Raw genomic sequence first — 738 nt, 5'->3', positions numbered from 1 at the left:
AAGAATTCGGGTTTAAAGTAAAAGAAAATAAATGTGACTTTTGTATGAGCGAAATTAAGTATCTTGGACATATAATAAATAAACATGGGCGATGTCCAGACCCAGAAAGATCTGCGGTAATAAAAAAAAAACATGCCAGCACCTAACAACGTAACAACCTTGCAGAGTTTCTTAGGACTCGCAAATTATTATCAATCTTTTATTGAAGGAATGCATAATTTCCGAGCTCCCTTAAATGAGCTGCTAAAAAAGGACACACCTTGGAATTGGACGCAAGAATGTCAAACCGCTTTTGACAAAATAAAGAGCGCACTAACATCTGAATTATTTCTAACTCACTATGACACAAAATTAAATATAGTCGTCGCTAGTGACGCTAGTTGCTACGACATAGGAGCATGGATACAACATATCATGCCTAATGGATCTAGAAAGCCGATCGCTTACGCGTTGAGAACGCTGCTTCCAGCAGAGAAGGCGTATTCACAGATTGAAAAAGAAGCGTTGAATATAATCTTTGCAGTGACTAAATTCCACCGATATTTATATGGTAGACAATTCATACTTGAAACCGACCATAAACCATTAGTCACAATCTACGGATCAAAAAAAAAGGATTGCCTGTATACACCGCAAATAGATTGCTGCGCTGGGGTACGATCCTACTGAATTACGATTTCCAGCTACAACATCTAGAATCGAAAAAGATTTGCCATGCGGATGGACTTTCATGACTGA

Source organism: Euprymna scolopes, chromosome 4 (genome assembly GCF_053919585.1).
Source record: "Euprymna scolopes isolate OS-2025 chromosome 4, ASM5391958v1, whole genome shotgun sequence".
Lineage (NCBI taxonomy): Eukaryota > Metazoa > Mollusca > Cephalopoda > Sepiida > Sepiolidae > Euprymna > Euprymna scolopes.
The sequence above is the reverse complement of the archived record's forward strand: the minus strand, read 5'-3'. Positions refer to the sequence as shown.